This window comes from Mesoplodon bidens (assembly GCF_964165515.1).
Source record: "Mesoplodon bidens genome assembly, chromosome: 6".
NCBI classification, from domain to species: domain Eukaryota; kingdom Metazoa; phylum Chordata; class Mammalia; order Artiodactyla; family Ziphiidae; genus Mesoplodon; species Mesoplodon bidens.
In genome coordinates, this window is record NC_138162.1 from 20,738,020 (window position 1) to 20,746,017 (window position 7,998).

The 7,998-nt window shown below is 45.0% G+C and overlaps 1 long non-coding RNA gene across 1 annotated transcript; it reads left to right on the forward strand.

Moving 5' to 3' along the window:
- Nucleotides 1-2,053: 2,053 nt before the first annotated feature.
- On the forward strand, nt 2,054-6,586 carry LOC308618702. The gene is made up of 3 exons (XR_014016072.1): nt 2,054-3,175; nt 4,289-4,459; nt 5,696-6,586. It is a non-coding gene; the product is annotated as an uncharacterized lncRNA (long non-coding RNA).
- The last annotated feature ends 1,412 nt before the right edge of the window (nt 6,587-7,998 follow it).

Genomic DNA, 7,998 nt, shown 5'->3' on the forward strand with positions numbered 1-7,998 from the left:
TTTGGTTGGTTTACGTAGGCGGCCACACCACTAGAGCCACCGCAGGCTAACGGCCTCCTTGCAGGGTTAATTTACTAACCCCAATTGTCTGAGTCCTCACTCTTACTCGGTCACTTCAGTTCCTACGCCTCAGTTTCTCTCCTGTAAAGTGGATATTCAGTAGTAAATTCTCTGTGGAGTTGTCAGTACAAAACAAAGTGATTATTAGTAACCACGATCATGTCCTGAATGCATGGAACACGTCACCATTTGCCAACTACCGTGTCAAGTTAGCAGAAACTACAGAAATTAAGAGCTCTCCGCATAAATTCACACACCCGTGCACCAGGTAAGGGACCACAGGCAGACGTTCACTCAGCCTTTCGTGTGTCCCTCACGGAGTGCACGCTCTCTCCTGGGTGGGGGGAGCACAGACACTTACGGGAGTTTACTTTTAAAATGCGTTGATACAACCAGGTCTCACTTTTGTTTGGATGAGTCAGCAAACGCTTTTTGGAAACCCCAAAGTCTCCACACCTCGTACGTTTCGCGCTGCCTTAGTCTCAGAGCTCCAGCCCCTACTCTTCAGGCCGCGTCACCATGGGAGACAGACAGGGCTGCGTGCGGACGCACGGCGAGCGTGCTGACGTCCTCGAGCCCCGCCCCCACGGTCCCGCCCGCTGACGTAAACCGCAGCCCCGCGGCGTGGAGGGCGTAGATGCCCGCGCCAACACCAGGCCATGCGGGGTCTCCGGAGCACGGCATGGTGGGGGGGGTTGGCCTAGCTGGGGCCTGTGGCCCTATGTCTTCTGGCTGCGACGCCGGTCCTGCGCACGCTGTGGGGCCGCAGCCGCCGGGCGGTGGGCGCCCGAGGGGCTGGGAGGCGAGCCGGGTCCCCCAGGCGGGTGTGGGCATCGTGTCCGCATCCAGCGTCCCCGAGGCTGCGCTCGGGCCATGATCACTCGGTGAAGCTGCGCCCGGACAGCGCGGCCGACTTGTTCTCGCGCTCTGAGGACCAGTGCGCGCTGCAGGGCTCGGTGCCTCTGCCCGCCTTGTGCACTTCCCTGCGGGAGGGCCTGCTGGACTTAAGGCCGACCGCCTCCGCGGGGTGCACTGGGCGCCGCTCCTGAGCACCCGCTGCCCCTGATCTGTATCCAGAGCTTCTTCCAGACACGGCTTGTCGAGACAGGTTTGTACTTCCCGCTTCCAGGGCCCCTCGTGTGGGCGCTGAGAAGCGGGGTTTTAAATGGTGCAAGGTGGAGGGTGGGCACTAGAACCAGTGCCCAGTGCCCGGGTGTGCGTGCACTAGACGAGGCGTGCGGCCTAGAACTCCTGCCAGCTCGGTGACCCCGGCCGAGTGCCTTAAGGCTTCAAGGTCTCAGTGTTCCCATCTGTAGCGTGGGCTTAACAGGACCCAGTCTCTGTGGTGGATACAAGGATGCACTGTGTTAATGCTTCTAGACTCTACAAAGTAGAACACTTAGCACAGTTTGGAGCATCGTTAATTGTTGCACAGATGTTACCTGGTCTGTTGAATGACTTTGCCTGGTACACACCAAAGCGATTAGGAAATGGATATATCCCGGCTTCATTTCCTTTCCATTAAAACAGGGCTCAGGAAAAAAAATTTTTTTTTCAATAGTCGTATCATACAGTGCAAAGAGCACCGGTGTGAAGGCAACTTAGGGTTTGAATTCCGGGGCTTATGCTCTCTGCGGCCTGGGCAGGTTTCTTTTGCACTACAATCCCCACACTTGTAAAATGACATTAATAACCACTCTTTCTGTGGGTTCTTAGAATTAATTAAGCAGGTTATGTGTGTAAAGTAGCCTGGCACTTGAATGAGTTGTCAGAACCAAGGGCTGCTGGAGAGGATGCTTCTGCCCTAGGTAATCTCCCCTTCTACTGGGCAGCAAGTAAACACAAGCACAGTAGTCAGTGCTGTGGAAGAAGTGAGTTCTGGTGCTACAGAGCACAGAACCTTTTTTTTTAATTTAATTATTATTTTATATTGGAGGTTAGTTGATGTACAATGTTGTGTTAGTTTCAGGTGTACAGCAAAGTGGTTTAGTTATTCATATATCCATTCTTTTTCAGGTTCTTTTCCCGTACAGTGTGTTCCAGGCTATGGAGTAGAGTTCCCTGTGCTGTGCAGTAGGTCCTTGTTGATGATCTGTTTTATATAGAGTCGTGTGTCTATGTTAATGCCAAACTCCTAATGTATCCCTCCCCCCCCCCACCTTTCCCCTTTGCAGAGCACAGAATCTTGGAAGGGAAAGTTCAGGGTAGGCTTCTTGGAGGAGGTGCCATCCTTTCTAAGGATATGTAGAAGCTCCTGGGGTGGCAGGAGAGAGCAGTGTGTGTTGAAGTTTGAGAAATATAAGAAAATATGGCAAAACTAATGTACAGGACTGGAACTCAGGGTTTGGGAAAGAAATGAGAGTTGATCCTGGAAACTTAGTGGGGCCCAAGAGATGGGGGCCTTGTTTGTCCTGTCAGAAGTTTGGATGTTTATCCTGAAGGCTGTGGGAAACACCAAAGAACAGTGAGATGGACTTGTGGTTTAGAGGCTCACTCGGACCTCCATGTGGAAGGCAGTTGATTTGGTGCAGGGTGAATTGTAATCTGAGGGTCCCACTTAAGTTATAAAAGGTGGGACTGGGTTTTGCAGATCTGACAGAGAATGGGTGAGCCCTGGTGACCAGTTAGAAAAGGGAGGGCAGCAAGCGTGGGTGACAGTTTACAGCTGCATCTTTTTGAGAGATACAGAGCACAGTAGAAAGGGATTGGGGGTGGCGAGAGGATCTTACTTCATCTTCAGTGCTTTAGAGGGGCCTGGTAGACGGGTCTGGACCCAAGGTACAGATCTGGGCTTTTTGGGAGGACAGGTGTTTGAAGGCATGGTAGAGACTTAGGTTATCCACAAGAAGATCCAAAGAATCATAGGTCTGAGAGATTTTTAAGTGGGTATATTTGCAGATGTTTATAAGCTGTGAGAAAGTAGCCAGCAGAGGAAGGGTGTAAAGATCTAGGACAGGAAATGATTGTTCATTTGTTTTTGAAAAGCTGATACTTACCTTGTGCCTGGCCCTTTTCTAGGATCTGGGGTTCACACCATCTGTTATCTCTTCTGCAAGGACAGTTCAACTCATCCCCTGGTGAAGAGAAGTCAGATTATTCTTTGCATCCCATTCAGGTATAAGAACTGTTCTGTACCTATGAAGGGACTTTACTTAACCCGAGTAATAAGTTAGAAATCAAAAGAAATTAGAGCTGGAAGGGACCTTAAAGGCCACTGTACTTAATTTTGCCTAATATTTTACATTGAATGTAAGAAAAGTTTATTGTAGAGCCCATTCTCTTCAGAGTTCCTTCACTGAACTTTCTTTATGTCTTGCATCCAGTGGGTCTAGCTTGTAAATTTTGGCCTCCTCCTAAATTTGCTTCTTCATCCATATTACATTTTGCCCAGACTATGGCAGAAACTCCTGGGTGGTTTCACGGCCCCTGGGTTCAGTTCCTCTAAGTTCATCTGCCTACTCGGGTTAAGTGATCTTCTAACATCAAAAGATGTGCTTAAAATAATGCTGCTAATGGCTTGCCCACACAGAGTTAGTGCATACTAGCCGCCCAGCGTGTGCTCTGCACGGAGGCGTGTAGTCTGAACTGTGTTCGGCCAAGCCTCATAGGGCTCTTTGCCCTGAGGAAGGGGAGCTTTTTGTGATCACTCCCTTGATCTAGTCGGTCCTTCAGCAGTGGGGAGCCTTTTTCTAATCAGCGGAGGCACCCTTACTCAGCCAGTGGTAGGCCCAGGTCTCACCACCTGTGGGATACAAGCCATGCTCTCTCCCAGGCTTGCTTGGGCCAACATCTCTATTTTCATTTCTGTCTCTTCTCACACTTGGACCCCTGGTCTTTAGTCATCCCCACCTGCAGTATTTACAGTGCCCAGCAGGAGTCAGGCTTGAGTGTCTTTCACAGATGTTCCCTCTGCAGTTAATGCACCTCCTACTCCACAACTCTGCGTAGCCTCATCTTTCTAGACTGTACTTCAGGGTTATCATGAAGCCGTCACTTAGATATAACTTTTTGCCTTCATAGGAACCTCTGTGCATAAAGGTTACGTTTATTTATCTCATGTGATTGAAATTTTGAGTTTATACATCTTCCTCCTTAATGAAGGCTTTAAGGGCAGGAGTCGTTTCTAATCCTTAGCACAGAGCAGATGCTTTTGTTTTTATTTAGATGCTTTTTAATGAGGATAAAATGCATGGTTTAAATCACTCATTTTACAATAATTTTCCTTTAGGTTGTGACAGACATAAAGTTTACAGAAGTCGTGTTCCTGCGATAAGAAATAAAGATGTGACCTTCCAGTTGTGTAAAGCTCATAAATGCTGTGTAAGTGCGTCGGGTGCGCTAAGGAACGTGGAGCTAAGTGGGCTAGTTGTGAGAGAGAGACTTAACTATGTTAACAAAGGTAAGCCTTCATTGTGTCCTGCCAACATTTGATAGTTGCTTTTGGGGCGAACTAAACCAATAAAAGTTTAAACTGTTCCTCCCCATTAAAGGGATTGAATAATTGGCTTCTTTGGTGCACCTGTGTCTTGTGAATTGTCCAGTTGGGGATGGAGGTTTAGAAAGTGAGTTTCAGTCTTATTTAAGTCTCTTCCCATCAGACTGGTCTCGTGATTTCCTACACACCATGTCTGTCTATATTTTCCTGTCTACCTTTTCTTGGTGTTGTTCAGGCCTGGATTGTCTCCTGTACCTGCTCAAACCTTGGTCCATTCTCATTTGTACCATGGAAGTTTGTCATGCTGGATACTGTCAGAATTAATCTTACTTAAGTTTGTGTTAAGCCACAAACCACATGTTTTGTATATTTTCTGTTTTTTCTGTTTGTTTATATTTTTATGGTTTCTCTTCAAGAAATATTATGGGAAGGGAAATAGCAAGATGTAAGAGCAAAAAAGTCATCGTTCTCTTTAAATTGTTAGAACATCTATCTGCAATCATAATTATGATGCACTGTGGTATGTGTTAAAATAGGAAATATATGTAACGTCCCGTAGGAGCAGCAAACTCAGTGGTGTTGGTGAGGGTGTGTCATGGAAGTAATCACAAAGCAGGTGACTCTTGATTAGGGTCCTGAAAGATTAGTGTGCCTTCCCTGTGTCCAGTAGTGGTCTGGAGGGGTCAGGAAGCCTGCCTTTCAATGTGAGGGAACAGAGGGTTTGAGGTCCTCTCTCTTCTATTGCTCTAGTACACTGCATAGCAGCTAATAAAATACTGGGTTTATAGTTGACATTTAAATCGCTCATCAAGATCATCAAGATTGGCATGTATCATTGGAAATGAAAATCGGAGGAGTCTTATGCTTTTTAGGTTTTTCTTTTTTTTTCCTTTGTCTCAAAAGTATGTAGTACTTTACTGAGTGGTTGGGAATAATGTTTGCAGTATTCAGTGTATTCAGTTTTAGTACCTAAATAATAGAATTAAACTGTTGCTGTAAACTGGAATAACACTTTGTTACTGACAAGTTTTAGGATGCATCAGTTCATCAATTACCTGTTTGGGAAGATTGTAATTAATGATTTTAAGAATGTGGCTATAAACCTCCAATTGACTCAAGAAAAGCAAATAAGTCAAGCTTGACAAATGTATAGGCTCTTCATCTTATTGTGTGTGTGTGTGTGTGTTTTTTTCCTCTTAGTTACTTGTCAAGGTATAAAGAACTCTATCACTGTTAAGACAGTAAACTTCACGGGGTATAATCTGACATGGCAGGGAACAGATCACATGGTCAAGATCTTAAAGGTGATTTTATGTTTAAACTTTCATGAAAACATATGTGATTGAAGCACATTAACATATTGATACAGATGGCAGTTAATTTTTGTCTTTTCATACATGTGAGTGCAGCTTTTGTTTTGTAGAAAGAATATGACCAAATGGTGATGTGAATTGCTGTTGCATAAACTATAGTGTTGAATCCCCAGTGTTTGCACTTGAGTTTAACAACTCTGTGGTTTCCTATCTTCTTCCTGAGACACTTAATCTCAGGTCCATCCTCATTACACAGTGGTCAATTAGAGAACGATTAATATCACCATTTAAACAAGTGAGACTGAAATCTCAACCATCCTGAACATAGGAACTGAAGGGGCCTCTCAGCCGTTCAGAGAGTTGTTACCAAGCCAGTCGGCTTAATGCTGTTCAGTTTTCTCCATAGCAGAGCCTTCCAGGTCTTTCTTTTGAGCTTATTTATTTTTATACACAATTCTGTATGGATACTGTACATAATACTAAATAGTTGTATTAACTGGGTTTAACTGGTGATGTATTTACATGAAGATCTAACTTCGTTTTGTTGATATCTTTTTAGGGGCTTTCCATTCATCAAAGCTCGTGATGTATCTAATCAGTTGCTGGTGTGTAGCTATCATATTTATGATATATAGGGCTTGAATTGGGAAAGGTGGATGGTCACTCTTCTTGCTTTTTAAACTGACAGAGCCTTACATGAAGCATTTCCCTCTCTGAAATAAGTCCATGTAAAACATGTTTGGTCGCTCTCCCAATGCAACTGTGTAGTTGTGTGGATTTGGCACACAACTGGCAGCCTTGTGGTTATGTCTGTAAACAAGGAAGCCTGTTTTCCAGTCCGCAAATCAGCTGTTACCCAGTGAAACGAACTTGACTGCCATTTCTGACCCCTCACACGGAGCTGTCGTACTCAAGAATGTTCACATGTTTTCAAGAAACGTTGTTTGCGGGCTATATGTACAAATTCCTGATCTGAAAGCCAATATAAAGCAACATCTCCCAAACCTCTGCTCTCTCACCAAGGCCACACACATTCCCTCGCTTATGGCCTCATGGCAAGCTAATACTGTCAGTATCAGATTCTCCTTCCCAGTGGTCTTGGGAGACTGCATAGTTGCTCTGTGAAAGGCACCACTGCTGAGGTTGAGAGAAGAGCATCTTGGGTGTCAGTCCTGGCCTTGCATTCCCAGAGAGAGGGGTGTGCACCTCGTTCTCCTGTTAGGGTTTTCCTATGCTGCAGGGTTTGCTGCTTGTTGTCAAAATGATGCCCTAGTGAATTGTTTTCTGTGTGGTTATATCCCAGCACACTTGTTCATGATCTGTAGACTTTTATGGGGTTGTGGCCAGGTCAGTTTTTTTGTTTTTTTGGTTTTTTTTTTTTGCGGTACGCGGGCCTCTCACTGTTGCGGTCTCTCCCGTTGCGGAGCACAGGCTCCGGACGTGCAGGCTTAGCGGCCATGGCTCACGGGCCCAGCCGCTCCGCGGCATGTGGGATCTTCCCGGACCGGGGCACAAACCCGTGTCCCCTGCATCGGCAGGCGGACTCTCAACCACTGCGCCACCTGGGAAGCCCAGGTCAGTTTTTAAATGTTTGGAAATGTCCTATTGAACAACATTGCGGTGGCAGTGAAGCTTGATGGGAGAATTGTATTACTGTTGCCCTAGTTTTGGCTTAAGGGTGGTGAGAAGATGAAATTTTTGATGGGTCATTTTTAGTTGTGTATGTGTATGTGATTTAGTTTTTAAAATTCTAATGTCTATTATTCACAGCTTAGATATGTTGCTGATGTATTTTCCTTGGAAAAACTACATTTTCTTCCAGACTGTTTTTGTCTGATGGTGAAGAATAAATTTTTCATTTGCAGTATAAAGTTGATCTGAGAAAAAAATGTTTACCTTGGATCTTCACTTGGCTTCTGTGAAAGAAACTTAAAAAAATAATATGGGCAATTCCCATTATTAATCCTAAGCACGTACAACAGAGGTCTGTACAGTAACATAGCAAAAATAAGTTCCTGTAATTTTACTTAGTCATTGCCTGTTTTAGACTAATTAATCAATAAATATTTATTGAATGAATGAATGAAAGATAATTTGAGATCAATGGTATTTCCTACCACTGTGGCTCATTCCATACAACATAATTGAGGGGTTTAAAAAATACTTGCTGAGTAGCAGTGAAAGGACAAA